This window comes from Macrotis lagotis, chromosome X, assembly GCF_037893015.1.
Source record: "Macrotis lagotis isolate mMagLag1 chromosome X, bilby.v1.9.chrom.fasta, whole genome shotgun sequence".
NCBI lineage: Eukaryota > Metazoa > Chordata > Mammalia > Peramelemorphia > Peramelidae > Macrotis > Macrotis lagotis.
Genome location: NC_133666.1, coordinates 703372896 through 703389070, shown reverse-complemented (window position 1 = coordinate 703389070; position 16175 = coordinate 703372896). Strand labels below are relative to the sequence as shown.

Genomic DNA, 16175 nt, shown 5'->3' with positions numbered 1-16175 from the left:
TGGCAAAAATGCGTCCAGAGTGAGGCATGTCTAGCCACCAACTAGACAGGTAACCAGTCTGGCTGCCTCTGGGCTTAGCTTCTGCAGGGGGTCTTTGGGAATGAAGACCAGAGGTCTCCTTCCCCTAAGGACAAACCAGAAAAAGGATCTTGTAGAGCAGGGGAGGGAACTGGGGTGAAAGGCATATTGGAGAGCAGAGATTAAAATGAGGGCTGCTAAAGCTATGGGTATATAGTAATGGAGCAGAACTAGAGATATGTGTATATATATATATATATATATATATATATATATATATTTGAATTTTCATGTATATGTATAGATAGAGATATCTGTAATATCCATCTATATCTGCATCTACAGCTCCATCTATAGCTATATCTAAAACAAAATCTCTGTTAAAATCTGCCAAAGAAGAAAAAAATGCAAGTAGATAAGACAGCTTCCTTCTCACCAAACTGTTCCAAATTCTTGGGTAAGCTGTCTTCCTCCAATAGCATCTTTTTCTGGGCAGGACAGAGTCGTTGGACAAGGGCTCCAATAGGTTCAGTTGTTTCCTTGGGGAGGGGGCCAGTTTTCAAGTGTGACAGCTGAATCCACACATCTATTCCCTGGAGCTGGGGGGCAATGGTGGGAGGGAGCAACACCTGGAAAGCTCCCTCCCAGCAGGGCTCCAAGGAGTGTATTTTCAGAAGTCAATCACCAGGGGAGATAAGAGGGCTAGCCTTGGGAGGCGGACCTAGGCAATGGGACCAAGACAAGGCCCTGGAATTGGTGAATCTGCTGACCAAGCTGACCACAGGATTCTTGGAGATGAGGCAACACAAGAGGGGAGCGATCCACAGGACCCCCTCATATGGGGAAAGTTTGGTTTTGTGCCCTGGTCAGCACCAAAGGTCAAGGAAGGCAATGGGGAGCACTTGAACCCAGGATGCTTTGAAACCAGAGCTTAATTTCCCCAACAATCCCTTCAACATTCCATTCCTTCTCTTCACCAGCTCTGAAGACCGAGGCTGATAAGTATAAAGCAGGTGCTATGGAATCCCCCAGGCCTCCAGGACTGCTCTAAGTCCGAGTTCCCCATTACTATGAACTTTCCTTGGAATTCCCCAATAAGGAATGACCTCCACCCAGCTAGAAAACATACAAACCATAATGAATGCATATTTGTACCCTTTGCATGGGGGCAACTAGAGGAAATCAATGCACCGAATCTCCAAGAGTGAGGAAGGGAGTGGACAATGGCCTGGGGGTAGCTCGAGAGGTTGGGGAAGGAGTCTACTTAGGGCAGGTGTGACATTCTGATGCCACCTCCTTGTGATTCCGTGGAGAGGGTATAAGAACTGGGGGCGAAAGCGTTGCTCCTTTGCTGCCTAGTCAACCAGCCAATTCCCTTGAGCCTCAGGGATGGAGTGCCCAGAGTGGCTCCCAGTTTTAGCAGCTGCCATTTGCTTGGCAATTTGCCAGCTATCTGGAAACCGGCTTACTATTTTTAATGGTCTGACCAGTGGAAGTGAAAACTCCCCTTTAGAGAAAGTTGGGAGCAGTGCGGACGGAGCCGGACAGTGAGCCCACCCGGCCCGAGCAGGCCCCGGCACCGGTGGGGGGGCGCAGTGGGGTGCCGAGACCTTGCTGACCCTGAAAACGGGGGGTTCCTGTTTTCTGGAGGCGCCTGGCCCGGCTGGAAGCCAGGGGTGCCCGCTCCAAAGGGGCCGTTTTGCACCGAAGCGGTGGTTCCTTCACCGTTATTTTCCTTCATGGATTAGGAGATACGGGGCATGGATGGGCAGAAGCTTTTGCAGGTATCAGAAGTTCACACAGCAAATATATTTGTCCACATGCGCCAGTTAGGCCCGTTACCTTAAATATGAGTATGGCTAAGCCTTCTTGGTTTGATATGATTGGACTCTCTCCTGACTCGCAGGAGGATGAACATAGAATAAAACAAGCTGCAGAAAATATTAAGGCTTTAATAGATCGAGAAGTGAAGAATGGCATGCCATCTCATAGAATTGTTTTAGGAGGATTTTCTCAGGGAGGAGCTTTGTCTTTGTATACTGCTCTTACAACACAGCAGAAATTAGCTGGTGTTTTAGCCCTCAGCTGTTGGCTTCCACTTGGATCTTCATTCCCACAGGGTCCCATTGGTGGTGTTAATAAAGATAGCTCTATTCTCCAGTGTCATGGGGACAGTGACCCTTTGGTTCCCCATATGTTTGGTTCTCTTACTGTTGAAAAGCTAAAAACATTGGTAAATCCATCTAATGTAAACTTCCGCACTTATGAAGGCATGATGCACAGTTCGTGTAACCAGGAAATGTTGGATATTAAGCAATTCGTTGATAAACTCCTACCTCCAATTGATTGACATCGTTTAAGAGGCCTTCTATGGAAGTACACCAGCATCATTGTAGTCAAGAATAAACCTTTTCACATGCCCAGTCCTGAAACTTTACTTCTTTTTGTTTTTTGTTTTTTTAGGTTTTTGCAAGGCAAACGGGGTCATGTGGCTTGCCCAAGGCCACACAGCTAGGTAATTATGAAGTGTCTGAGGCTGGATTTGAACCCAGGTACTCCTGACTCCAAGGCCGGTGCTTTATCCACTACGCCACCTAGCCGCCTCTCTGAAACTTTACTTCTACTATTGCAGTGTTACTACCGATTTGCAAATACATGCCAGTGATACTGATGAAATAATGTCTCTTCTTGGGAAAATTATGGTCTTTCAAATTTCTATACATATATTTGTATGGTATCTGTTATAAAATATACAAGTGTTATAATAAATGAGGCAGCTGGGTTTTCTCCAAAAGTAATTCAGCGTACTAAGATAAAACTCTGCAATATGACTTTTTGATTAAATAATTAAAAAATAAAGTGTTAGTATGCTTAATGAAAATTTGCTCAGGTATAAAATGAGCAGTTAAAATATAATCACTTTGTGCATGCTGTGACTTCGTATAAGGATTTGTTCCAAAATTGCTTAGTCACCATGTATCTTCTGTATTTTTATATATGTATTTATATATATGTGTGTGTAATCCATAATAGGAACAAGATGGTATTACATTATCCCTGAGAATATGGGATAATGCTTTTAAAGTGTCAATGTGTAAGTAATGTTATGCTCTTCCATCCTAATGGCCCTTGTATTTAGGGACCAGGCCCTATTACCTTTTTTCAAAATTAATTTGTCTCATTTTTCCTCTCTGATTGTGTAACTCATTCTTCCTCTATTATCCTTCTAGCCAACCAAATATTTTCTTCAGACCATAGCTATTTGGTGTTAATATGTTGTTATGAATTGATACCCTGAATTATACACATTATACAAAAAATATTTATTTGACAGGAAGAAAGTAGACAACACAACTTTCAAAATTAGCTTTTTTCTTAAATTGTATGTTAATGTAAACTAAGATCCAGTTAGTAAAGCAGATTCTACAGATTAGTTGATAAGAGTAATTTTCAAGATTTTGCTGTAATCAGCTGAAAAATAATGCTTTCTGAATTTTGGTCCTAAAGGATTTCCTTTATTTTGATTTGAGCAAGTTTCTTACATTTCTGAGGAGTGTACCTTTAAGCAAAACTCTTGAGTGTTCTTAGACAATTTACTCAGTTCCACGTCCTGGAATATTTAATCATCAAGTTTCAGTTCTGTAAACGCCTTGATGACCTTCAAGTTGACAATAACTGTCAAACTGGTTATGAACATAAAGTGTTCAGTTTGAATTATTTCCCTCTCACAATTACAGGAATTCTTGGATTTCAGTAGATTAATGGATTTAGATTTGAGATTACCTGTTTTATAGATTTATTCTAAACCAAGCACTGTGGAAAATACATTAGCCATTACCAGAATTTGCTTTATTTTTTTCCTGTCATTTGAGCAATGTGAGATTAAGACTTTTTTCGAAAGCCTTTTTAGAATTAATTTTTTTGCAAACATAAAAGAAATTGATTTTTATACAGACAAAAGTCTTAGATCATTCAGAAAATTATTGAGAGGCAGATTTGTTAATGTATCAAAAGGGTTGGGTAACTAGTCAGAACCCTATTAACTAAGCATTCTGTTATTAGAGTACTTTAAGTCATAGCAGAAAAATATGCTTGGTGTTTTAGAATTGTAATTGTTCTATTATTGCTATGTTATCAGTGCATCTTTATTAAATAGGTGCTAATTGACACATAATGGATATAATTTAGTAATGTACTGTATGGAATGTTAATAATGAAACCAAAAGTTTAAGGTCTGGGCTTAAAATTTTAAAACAATCATTTACTGAATCACTTTTCTTTATTTTGAAGAACATAAACTGTTTTAGTTGGTATGAAAATCAACAAAATGTTACTACTTTATTTATGGTAAGAAATCTTATATTCCGTTGAAATGTTTTGCTGTAGTTGGGAAGATGTACATCTTTTTCACAGTTTCTATCAAATGTGAAATAAAGTTTAAAGCTGACATTTTTGTGAAAAAAAAATAAAACCCAAAACTCCCCTTTACTTCGACAACATCCCAAAATGCAGATGGGTATTTTCAGACCTTTTCCTGGTTCACAGATCCTAGACTCTGCTTCCAACTCAGCCTACTGGGCTGAGTGAGCAGAGGGCAGCTGATCAAATTCAAGTCCCTCATTTTCTGGGGCGATGCTATAGTCTTGGAGTTCTGTAGGCAGGAGCCACCTGGGAAAATTGGGAGGTTGGCATCAGGGATGGTTGTCTCTTTGAGCTCTGTTCTTGGGGTCAGTAGGTTGGTTCAGAATCGTGATGTTGTCGTGATCAGCAGGTTCATGGTCACTGGTCAAGATGGTCTCTTTCCAAGCCAGGGGCAGCTTCTAGAAACTCTTAACAGGGTTAACTATATTAAGTCTTTTGATGATTACATGAGGACGAGTCAACAACTGGGGTTCAATTTATTTATTTATTTTTTAGTTTTTAGTTTTTTGCAAGGCAAATGGGGTTAAGTGACTTGCCCAAGGCCACACAGCTAGGTAATTATTAAGTGTCTGAGACCGGATTTGAACCCAGGTACTCCTGACTCCAGGGCTGGTGCTTTATCTACTGCAACACCTAGCTGCCCCTGGGGTTCAATTTTTGCCAGACGACTACTTGACAAGTGCTGAGTGTGATGTGAATTGAGGAGAGCCCCAATTGCATGGGGTACAAGGAGAGTCACTGGGGAGTCAGGTATGGAGTACTCACTTTAAGAGTCTCAGCTATAGTAATGACACTTCCCAAACAAGATGACAAATCCCCAGCTTCTGCATCAAATTGTTTCCTGGTTCTGCCCACTTCCCTCAGCATTGGTTCATGCAAATTGTCCCAGGCTTTTCTGAAGTCTGCTAGCTCATGATACTTATTTAGCCATTCCTCAATGGATGGACATCCCCTCAATTTCCAATTCTTTGCCTTGACAAAAAGAGCTGCTACAAATCTTTTTGTATGTGTGGGCCTTTTCCCATTTTTATGATCTCTTTGGAATATAATCTAGTAGGGATATTGATTGGGTCAAAGGATATACACATATTTTTAGACCTTTGGCCAAATTATTCTCCAGAATGGTTGGATCAGTTCATAACTCCACCAACAATACATTAGTATCCCAGTTTTCTCACATATTCTCCATTGATCATTTTCCTTTTTTTTGTCATTTGGTCAATCCAAAAGGTGTGAGATGGTACCTCAGACTTGTTTTAATTTGCATTTCTCTAATCAATAATGATTTACAGAATTTTCTCATATGACTAGAGATAGCTTTAACTTCCTCATCTGAAATCCTTAGCATATCTCTTAATCAAAGAAAAAAATGGAGGCTGTGATTATGACTAGCCATTGGCAACTTCATTCAGATTTGTGACCTGGATGAGTCCTGGAAAGTGACATGCACTCTGCAAGGCTCTCCTTAGAGAGTTAATGGACAGATCAGGCAAAAATAATCATATAATAATAATAATAACTGCTGTTCTTCAAGTACTTAAAAATTCTACAAGGTTCTTGCTATACATTATCCCTTTGAGGCTCATAAAAACTACAGATGGTGACAAATCAGTAAGTATTCTATCAGGTTCGTACAAAGACACACAGTCCATACCTTCCAAGACTTTTTATGTTCTATTAAGGGAGACAACATGTATGAGGATAATACCCACAGAATAAAAATAAATTGATTCTGAGTGACAAGGTTGGAAGACCTTAGCAACTGGTAGAACTAGTAAGATGGGGAAGTAAAGAAGGGGTTCTCTGGGCATGAATGACCAAGGAAAAAGTAGAGTCAGGAGATGGAGTGCCATATATGAGGAACAAACAATGTGAAGACTAGAGTAGCTGGTCTAAAGTAAGAAATAGGCACTTAATATATGATTAACCCACTGTAAAGATGAGGAAACTGACGTAGAGAAGTGGTTTAGGACTATAGATAGTAAATGTAAGAGGGGAGAGAGAAATGGGTCATTCAAAATCCAGGTCTTGTGACTCCAGGTTCTAAGCACTCTCTCTATTCATTATCCCAAGGTGGCCCCACCAGAAGCTCTGATTTCTGCCTTTTTTATCTCCTCTGAATCTCTAAAGGAGAATGGGTGTGGTCTCTGGTTCTGTGAAGTCTTTGGTATCTCTTATTATTGGAAAGACTTTAGTCAACTCTAAACTTGCTTGACTGCTCTGCTCATAAGGGAACTTTCCAGGATTTCATTTTGGCCTTTTTTTTTTCTAGGTACAAGTCTTAATATTCTGACTAAGTTTGTTCCATTAGCAGAAAAATTCTTACCAGGTAGACTTGGAAATTTCCCTCCATATTAACCAACTCTACTCTGTTGTTTTGATCTAAAACTAATTCTCTTTTTTTCATCATTTTGATATTTATCTCCTTCCAATCCACATGAAGTATGATTCATGCATAAATAAACAAAACTAGAACCTGTAGAATAAAAAGATACCCCCTACAAATGTGAATTGTATTTTTAAGTTATAAAATATATATGGGCATTATTGTGATTAACAAAATGCTTGAGAATTTTGAAATCTTATAAAAGTCATAGTACAAGGACTTATAGGGCAGATATAGCACATAGAGAACTGGACCTAGAGTCATGAAGACTCATCTTCATGAGTTCAAATCTAACCTCAGATACTTCCTAGCTGTCACTTAACTCTGCTCAATTTCTTCATCTGTAAACTGAACTGGAAAAAGAGATGGCAAAACTAGTCCAGTCTCTTTGCCAAGAAAACCTGAAATGGGGTCTTGAAAAAATCAGACAAAATTATAGCAATTCTAGGAGATCATGGACTTTAAGTAATAGAAGTATGGCAATCTACATTAGTTCAGAGAGTCCCTAATGACAAAATTCTGGATAACTGAAGTATACTTGCCTAGATTTATTTGAATATAATTGTAACAGCCAGAAAGAAAATGGAGAGAGGGGTTGTGAATTGCATCAGTGGAATAACTGCATATATTAATTCATAGAGTCATTATATATGTGTATATATTCATATATATTTACATATATATTTCATTAAACTATGAGAAAAATTTGAAGAGACAAAGTTGCAAGCTTGATCCTGCCATGGAATTTATGATTTTTCATAGTAATCAATATTATATGTACAATGGTTATTCTAACTATCTAGGTTGTTGGGGCTCCCCTATGTCCCAAGAGATCCTGGCTGGAAAGTTGGAGCTTCAGCCAGTGTACTGAAGCAGAAAGTGATCAATCATATCTCCTGACATTCTAACAATTCCTGTGTTTCTAATCCCTAAGTGAACTAAATGTGTGCTGCACTCCTGTTCTTGCCACACTAACTCAAGTCTGTACTCTACTGAACAATCACAAGACTCAGTGACCTTTAAGACCTGGGACAATTGCAAGGCTCAATGATTCCCACAGGATCCAAGAATACCATATTGCCCCCCCCCCAAAAAAAAATTCCTGCACTCATGGACTTGTCATGGGACCTGTATACTGTATATTCCTAAGAATAACTGTTTTAGGTGCGGCTTTTTTTTTTGTGGTTTTCATGCTTTAAAATCCTACTCTTACCACAAACCACAAACCTTCCTTCCCAGGGGGACTTCAATTTGCAAACCTGTTTTCCTCACTCTGAAATTAAACTGTTATTTGATTCCTGGCCAAAAAAAGAGAAGTGATGGTGGCCTGAGTATGGTGTGAGAGATGAAATTGGAAGGGAGAGAATGTCTAAGATATATTAAAATTAGAATTAGAATTGCAAGGACTTGATAAATGGCAATACATGAAGCCCACAATACATGAGGGGAGGACCAAAGATAAATTCTATTGGTTAATCAGAAAACTGGTGATAATTGACAGAAATAAAGACAGGTTGCAAAAGAAGGTAACTTTGGCTTGGAATATGTTGAATTTGAGGTGCTGATGGAGACCCAGAGGAAGATATACAGTTTTTCACCAAGAGAAATAGACCAGGTTTTTATTGTTTAGAGACACTGGCATCATTAGTAACCATTTTGATCCATTTTTGTCACCTTATTCCTTGCTTTTCACATCAGGATTGGGAGGTTCTTTTACTTGTCTTCTCCAATACTGTCCTCAGAAATTCTGTTAATCCTTATTAATCTGTGTATCTGGAAGCTCCTCTGCATTTTATTTCATCAGACTTCATTTATTTTTTTTAACATTAAAAAAGAACTTTTTTCAATTATCAAATATTTAAATTTTTTTCTCCTCCCGTCCTCCCCCATCCCTCCTGGGGGAAAGGAAGAAAAGTAAGACTCTTGTGAGGGAGGAATCATAAGCAAAGGAAAACAAGTTCCCAATTCCGTCCAAACGTGTGTTTCATTCTTCATCGTTGTCCATTGCTTCTGTCCGGAGATATTCTCCATTATCGGTCTCTGGACTCCTGATTGATCATAGAGTTTGAAAGTCTTTCAGGATTGATGTTTTATATAAATTGTTCCCTTGCTTCTGCTCACTTCACTCCAGAGCAGTTCATCCAACTCAGCTAGGTCATTATGAAGTGTCTGAGGACAGATTTGAACCCAGGTACTCCTGATTCCAAGGCCAGTGCTCTATCCACTGCGCCACCTAGCCACCCAGAAGCCTCATGATTCTCCTGAAGATCTAGACCTCTGATTTCTGAAATCCAGTTTCTGACTTTGGTCCCTCAACAAGTTTTCCCTCTCCTGTCCCTCTGACTCCATGATATAACAATGGTTTTTCTTTCCTGACAGCTGATCACCCAAGGCAGGGTTTGCATTAGACAGAAAGGTTTTTCCCAGCATCCCTCAGATGTCTAAAGATTGATGTAAAATACTGGGAACCTTCAGGAGACATTTCCCCATGGGCCAGGGTGCTGAGAAGAAATCTGGTTTTATGAATGGAGAAGTTATTGGGGAGGGGATTAGCAGGACAGATGACAGCCAAGCCTTATATAGTTGCTAACATATGTTTCTGTGGAGACCATGCCCTGCTTAATCAATGAATCTGCAAACAATAAATGCTTAATACGTTGCCAGCATTGTGCTATAGGAAAACACAGAATCAACGAACCCCTGTTCTCCAGGAGGGTATTCTAACAGATCCATAAATAGGTACATATAAGAGATAGAGGAGATGGAAGAGAACCAAAGATGGTGGGAAGGGGCCTCCCACAGAAGGTGGAATTGGAGCTGATGGCTAAAGGAACTCAGGAAATGGAGAGGAGGGAGGAGGAGGGGATGTGTGTGTGTGGGGGGGGTAGTGTGGGCATGGCCAGAGTGCCCCCTTTGAGAACTCAAGTAGGACAGTGGATCTGGACTAGAAAGGGAAGTGCCAGCGCACAGCAAATATATGGATGGCCCAGGTTGAGAAGAAGTTTCAATGCCAAACAGAGGAATTTCTATTTGATCCTAGAAGAGAGCAGGTGGTGGTGATATGGATCATCTCAGACTTTAGGAAAACCATGTTGGCAGTTTGGGGCAGGATGGATTGGAAACCAGGGGGAGAGGCTAGTTAAGAGACTGTTGCTTTACTCCAAGTGATAGATCATGAAAGCCTTTACGAACCTGGTAGTGGCTTTGTGAACAGAAAGAAGGAACACATCCAAGAGATATGGTGGCGAAAGAAACAAGGTTTGTTTGGATGAGATTGGATATGTGAGATGAGTGCAATAAGAAGTTAAGGATGCTGCTGAACTTGTGGGCCCAGGTGACTGGTGGGGTACCCTAGACAGAAGAGGGTGGGTTTTCAGAAAAGAGTGAGTTCTGGCTTGATTTTAAGATACCACAAAACTTCGGTTTCTTTGCCTAAGGAATTTTCTTTCCTAAGAGAAGCAGATTTTTCTCCTAACCTTCTAGAGATGGGAAGAGATTTCAGCTGACAAAACTGAAAAAAGAACCTTGTGAAGCATGCTTAATAGCCCTTAATGGTCTTATTGGAGAAGACATTCTCATGTCTATTTTTCCTGGGCTTAGAGAACTGAGCTAACAACTCTTTGAAGGCCTGCCTCAGTGTCAGGAATCAAGTCCAAAAGCACTTAAGGGGCTGATATGTTACAGGATCTGGACTAGGCTTTGAGTGTACAAAGAGCAAACCCCAAGGGACTCAAAATCTAATGCAGGAGGCAACCTTCAAACACCTATGAATAAATCAGCCATAGGCAGCATCAACTGGAGATAATCTCAGAGGGAAGGCACCGGGATTAAGGAGGAAGGGGGAAAGGTTTCTCCTTAAAATGGGATTTTAACAGACTTGAGGGAAACTAGGAAGAATCTAGGAAACTGAAAGCTAGGAAGTAGAAATGGAGAGGGAGAGAATTACAGATGGGGGAGGGAGAGCATTGAAAAATGCTTAGAGTTGGGAAAAGTATTGTGTGTGATAAACAGCAAGGAAATCATTGTCACAGGACTGTAGGGTGGGTGGGGAGAGAAAGGCGGTCCCAGAAGATTGGAAAGTAGGAAAAGGCCAGGTTTCAAAGAACTTTATAGCCAAACAGAGGATTTTATATTTGACCTTAGGATGTGATGAGGTTTGTCCTTCATTCTCAAAGAAAACCATGACATTGGGGAGGTGGTGCCATGACAAGCCAGTGAATTGGATTGGAGTGAGGGGGAGGCTGGGCTAAATCCCCAGCCTCACTTTCTCCTCCAGAGTCATCTGAGTCCAATGGCCTGAGACAAATCAGGACTAGAGAAGGCCCTGGATGCGAGGCTCCTCAGAGCATCAAGGAAAATTTTCTTAGAGATGGGAGATTCTTGTACTGGTTTGTAGATGGAAGGCAAGGAGCCAGTAGATAGGTAGAGGCTGGAGACAGAGTGGGGGCAGCCCCACTGCAAAGCCTTGAATCTTGTACAATGAATGTCTTGTTGCATCTTGTAGAGAGGCTTGGCATCAAAGAAGCAAGCAGAAGGATTTCCCTAGGCAAGGAGAAGGACACCTCTTTTTTTTTTTAAAGGTTTTTGCAAGGCAATGGGGTGAAGTAGCTTGCCCAAGGCCACACAGCTAGGTGATTATTAAGTGTCTGAGGCCACATTTGAACCCAGGTCCTCCTGACTCCAGGGCCGGTGCTTTGTCCACTGCACCACCTGGCCGCCCCTAAGAAGGCTACCTCTTGATGAGAGACAGTGAGAAAATGGGGAAGACATCTGATAGGTGATGAGAAGGGGAGAGAGAGAGGGAGACCTGTCCAATGACCTTCTATTCTTTTCAGTTAAATATGAGATGACATTCTCAATTGAGGGGAATGGGGGGTAGTGCTGAGGGAGAATGATTGAAAATGTTTGGAATCACCACTGTGGTCACTGGGCAAGTAAGTCAATTTGGGAGATTTGAAGAGGGTTGCTTTTCTGCAGGAAAGACCAAACGGAGCCTGAAGCCTCTGCTGACCACCGAAAAGTGTTGAGCCAACAGAGCATTAACTTGTTCTTTTCCATTACAACTTTCTCCCTACAAAACGCATCTTGTCCAACTTAAAGGAATGCTACCCTTTTATAACATCGCTGGGAAGACTTGCTTGTAGGCGATAGGGACCTCTGGAATTCTTTGAATAGGAGGTGGGACAGGGTGGGACTTGATCAGAAGCAAAATTGTACTAAGTATAAAGATACCAGGGTTCCTCTTGGCTTTATTAACTAGCTATGTGGTCTTGGGCAGGTCAGAGACACTCCGACACTCAGGAAAATCAGGTTGTTGAGATGGATAGTCTATAGGGTTCTACCCCTTTCTTAAAGTCAGTCATTCAAATTTGTTAAATTAGTGTTGAGATTTCCCTCCTTTAGAGAGATTCTAAGCTGCCCCTTCCCCTTTTACTCTCACTAGAGAAATCAAAAGATACCCTCAACCCTCCATGAGGCCTTCACTTCTTTCACTACCAAATTTCAATGTTTTTTTCCTTCCTTTATAATTTCACCCAAGAAGGTGAAAAAGTGAGAAGAAGAAAAGAATGGCTTCATTTGGGAGCCTGAGTGATGGGGATGATGACAGTCTCATCATCAGAAAAAGGAAAGTTTGAAGAGAGATGGATTTGGGGGAGGAGAAAACAACCAGAAGAACATGATGAATGCTGTTTGCAGTAAGCAGGCTGAGATGCTGATGGAGAGTGGTATGGCCATCAGAAATGGCCAATGTGATACTAGAATTCAGAAGAGAAAGAACGTCTAGAGCTGAAAGGGAGCCTAGAGATGCTCTAGACTAGTTCTCTATTTTATAGATGGGTAAACAGACCCTGTCTTCAGTACATTGAAATAAAGTGACTTCTTCCACTCCTTTCCATGATCCCATTTGAGGTTTTCTTGGCAAAGATACTGTAATGTTTGCCATTTTGTTCTCTAGCTCATTTGACACCTGAGGAAATTAAGGCAAACAGGCTTAAGTCATTTGCCCATGCTAGTAAGGGACTGAGGCTGGATTTGAACCCAGGTTCTCCTGACTCTAAGGTCAGGACTATTCACTGTGCCACCTTTGGTCAGCTCCAAATAAAATCTTTCATTCCTGGGTTTAGACCCCATTTGGATCAAACTCATTTTTGGAGGCTTGATCACCTTGTGCATTCAGTTGTCGAGACCACCAAGAGAGTGGGATTCAGAGGCAAGCAAGAGATGAGCTCATTTAACATTGATGGTGTCTGAAAGAACACACTTTCTCATTGTGATTCCCAGGAGCTGTCGTGATGTCTGTGTAGTCCTCCACAAATGCAGACCCCAGCCCCTCCAAGACTCAGAAGAGAGTTTAATGAGTTGTAAAAGCAAAACCAAAACAAAATAAGACTTCGTTGCCTGGGGACCAACCAGGGCTAGATGGATTCTCCAAAGCAAACCACAGATTTCATGTGACTGGTCAAAGAGAAGAGCTTCTTTACCCTTCCAAGCTCTGGATGACTTCTCCAAACTCTGACTGGAACTGGGATGACAGATTTACTGACACATAGGCATTGCCTTTTTCCATCTTGAGCTACTGAGGGTGTGTGGTATCTGGCACTGCCTTGGAGAATCTAGTGTCACTTCAAGGCCAGGGTTAGACATAAGACTAAAATGCCTGTTATGTACAGTGCACCATGCTAAGCATTGGAAATACCAAAATGAAATAAAAAATAGTTCCTTGCTTAAGACTCTTGTATAAGGGGGCGGCTAGGTGGCGCAGTGGATAGAGCATCAGCCCTGGAGTCAGGAGGACCTGAGTTCAAATCCGATCTCAGATACTTAATAATGACCTAGCTGTATGGCCTTGGGCAAGCCACTTAACCCTATTTGCCTTGCAAAAACCTAAAAAGAAAAAAAAAAAGAATCCTGTATAACAAGCCCAACCCGTGGATATTTTTCAGGTCCTTGTTCCTATCATCTTAAATCATTGGTGATGACCACTGGATTGTTTTATTTGTAGCCAGTTTGACTGTCGAGTCAGGAAGACCCAGAATTAAATCTGACCTCAGTCTTCTGGAGCTTCCTCAACTGTAACATGGAGAGCCTAAGAAGGCACCTCCTCGGTGCTATGAGAATCAAAGGAAATTCTCTTTGTAGCACTCTACCAGCGCCATCCCTCCCTTTCCCAGTCCTCTCTAAGTGAACCTGTTCTTGTATGGGGAACAAAGCCAGAACTAGATGAACACCCTTGGCTCAGCAGGTAAAGAAATTAGTTCAAAAGATCTCAAACCATTAAAGATGTAAAAGGCTTCTGCCAATTCTGCTTTCTTTTGTGTGTGCTGATAATCTGGGTCTTTGCTCTGAGTATCTGGGGCAAATGCATTGTTGTTCTATTATGTAGTCAAACAAAAAAGAGCGGTCTAAGGCCACTTCCGTTTCCTTGGCATAAGAAGACAAGGGAATTGAAACTTTTTTCTAGTTTAAATTATTCAGAATTTCACCTTATGGCCAGGTGGTTCCTCTTGTTAACCATAATTTTCCTTTGGCTAAAACAAAACCACAAAGTGAATTTTATAAATGAAGTTTAATTCCCTAGGATCTTACCAAACCCACAGGTGGATGGCATCCTACAAATGCCAACATTTTGGGGAATGTTTATACAATTTAAACAAAGAGCAATAAAAACTTCATGTGGCCAACCGTGGAGATTTCACATAGACGACATGGTTTTACAATATTCTTCTCTCAAATTTTATAATATTTACTTAAATTCCTCTTGGCAAGAAGTCCACTGATGCTGCAGAGTAAATGTTTACTAAACAACAACAGGATCTTCTCTCTGCTCACCCAGGATGTCTCTTATCTTAAAGTTTCTTGATCAGGTACTAACATTGTGATAACCAGATAGTACTGAGGCAGGTGAAGCCAACCTTGTAGGAGACAGGCCTGGCAGAGTAGACTGACATTTTATAACCTTTACTTAAAGGTTAAGAAACTAACTTCTGATCAGAAATATATTGCTCAAGAAATATTAATTCCATCTTAAAGAATATGAAGTTAGACACTGAGTTTTATTTCTACATTCTCCTGCCTCAGCTGTATTATTCTTCCATCAGCCTCCTTTCCCAAGGGCCAAATTCTCCGACAGCTCCAGCCGCCCCCCCCCCCCCCCCATTCTCTGGTCAGTCTTCCTTTGATCTCCTCAGCATGAAATGATTTCATGCTGTTGCTGGAGAATGGAAAAACAGACAGCAAAGTGTTAAATGTTGAACTTTTCTAGGTTGACTTTAGTATCCTGAGGAAATCTGTTGTCACATTCCTGGCTCCCATTCCTGAGAACAGCCCTCCCCTCTACCAGATCTTAAAGTGATAACAGCCATCTGTGACCTTTGTAGATAGGGAGGAACCTACAAGGTCAGAGAAACAGAGGCAGGGGCCTAACAGTGATAATAAATTGTTAGTTCCCAGTTTCCCTAAATGAGCTTGGTACCCCTGAATAGCCCACCATAACCCTTTATACAGTACCCTGAACTAAATCCTAGCTTTTCCCTAGCTTGCTGCTTATCCCTTAGAGGTAGAGCCTGCAGGTCATCACCTGGCACCTGGAAACTAAAGCTTATCTATCCTTGCTCACCTGGAGTCAGGAGCCCAGAGACATACTTTCCCTCTTTGAAGCCTGGCTCACCAGCTGAGCCCCAGACTCCAACAAGGTGAGCTCAGTGCCCAGGACTCTAGGAAATGATTTGGGGCCCTGCCCTCCTGGGTGACTGTTCTCTAGGTCTTTTTGCTGTATTGGGGGGCTCTGAACCAAAGGAAGCAAAGACAACCCTTTGGAGGTTTTTGAATCTTCTTTTTCTGCCTGTCTGTCCTTCCCTTCCTGCTGCCCTGTGGATCCTCCCTTCTTGTGCCCCGGGCCCAGTCCTGCCTCCTCTGGCTCACCCACTTCTGGCCTGCCTCCTTCCTTCCTATGCCCAGCTCTACCTGGCTGACCTTTCTAACTCTTACTAGCCAGGGCCTCTAAGTCTAAGTATGGAGTTCTTGCATTTGGGACGTGTCTTTTCCTTCATGTACTTTCCTCTGGCATTTATGGGGGGGTGGGGTTGGGGGGACAGCGGGGAGAGGAGAGGAAAGGAGCAGAACAAATTGTTTCTCTCTTCAGCCCCTATTTGTGAAGACTCTCCATCAGTGTGGGAGTTCTGTCCTACTTCTGCTCTGAGGGGACTCCCACCCTCTCCCCAGGACCCCCAGGCTCCTTCGAGGTTCTTCTTTTGGCCACCCTGAACCCCTTCATGCAGAGTGATTTAGAGTCAAGAGGAATGATTCTTCTTAGAACCAAGAGGAAGGCCATACACCAACTTTCTTGGGT

The 16175-nt window shown here is 41.6% G+C and overlaps 1 protein-coding gene and 1 pseudogene across 1 annotated transcript in view; one reads left to right on the top strand and one right to left on the bottom strand.

Moving 5' to 3' along the window:
- The window catches only part of LOC141497082 (uncharacterized), an 857774-nt gene that overhangs the window by 652583 nt on the left and 189016 nt on the right, over positions 1 to 16175 (bottom strand). The window lies entirely within an intron of this gene.
- LOC141497183 (acyl-protein thioesterase 1 pseudogene) lies at positions 1868 to 2441 on the top strand (annotated as a pseudogene).